Source organism: Aplysia californica, unplaced genomic scaffold (assembly GCF_000002075.1).
Source record: "Aplysia californica isolate F4 #8 unplaced genomic scaffold, AplCal3.0 scaffold01474, whole genome shotgun sequence".
Taxonomy (NCBI): domain Eukaryota; kingdom Metazoa; phylum Mollusca; class Gastropoda; order Aplysiida; family Aplysiidae; genus Aplysia; species Aplysia californica.
In genome coordinates, this window is record NW_004798744.1 from 6,901 (window position 1) to 7,779 (window position 879).

The following is an 879-nucleotide window of genomic DNA, read 5'->3' on the forward strand; positions in this document are numbered from 1 at the left end:
CTATCACCCCAGCAAACCTGAGAGCATTCTGAAACAAACTCAACTTCCTGGGAAGCATACAGTGCAAGCAGCCATTTATGGGCGCTAAAACACTAACATACTGACAAAAATCTTTCGCTGTCTATGGCCGGGTACCCATTCCCACCTGGGTGAAGTGAGGATAATTCGTGTAAAGTGCCGTTCCCAAGGACACAATGTCGGGCCCGCGGCTCGAACCCCCAACCCCACAACCTCATGATTGCGAGTCCGGTTGCCTAACCACTAGGCCAATGACGCCACTAATCATACACTTTAAATGGTATACAGATTGTGAAGACCAATTTTTGTATCTTCTCTCATCACCCTCTTTCATTAAAAAACCCAAAACATTCTCATAATTCAACAAGAGAAACATTGTTGTTGTTGTTGTTGTTGTTTTTGTTGTTGTTGTTGCTGTTTCTGTTGTTGTTGTTGATGATGATGTTGTCGTCGTCGTTGTTATTGTTGTTGTTGTTTTTGATATGGTACCATAATAATAATAATAATAATAACAACAACAACAACAACAACAACAACAACAACAACAACAATAACAACAACAAAAGCAACAACAACAGCAGCAACAACAACACAAAAAACACAAATAATGAAAATCCTTTTTGCTTCAAAATTCAAATATTTATTTTTTTAAAGACAGGAGAATATAATTTTAATGCACATTAGTTGACGTAAGATATTATTATATATCTACACGAAAAAGTGTGTGCAAGAAAAGCAAGATGTATGTGTATTTTAAAAGAAGACAACACACCCATGCATGCTTACACGCACACCTTAACACATCCAAACACAAACATGCTCGCAATACACACACACACACATACAAACACACACACACAC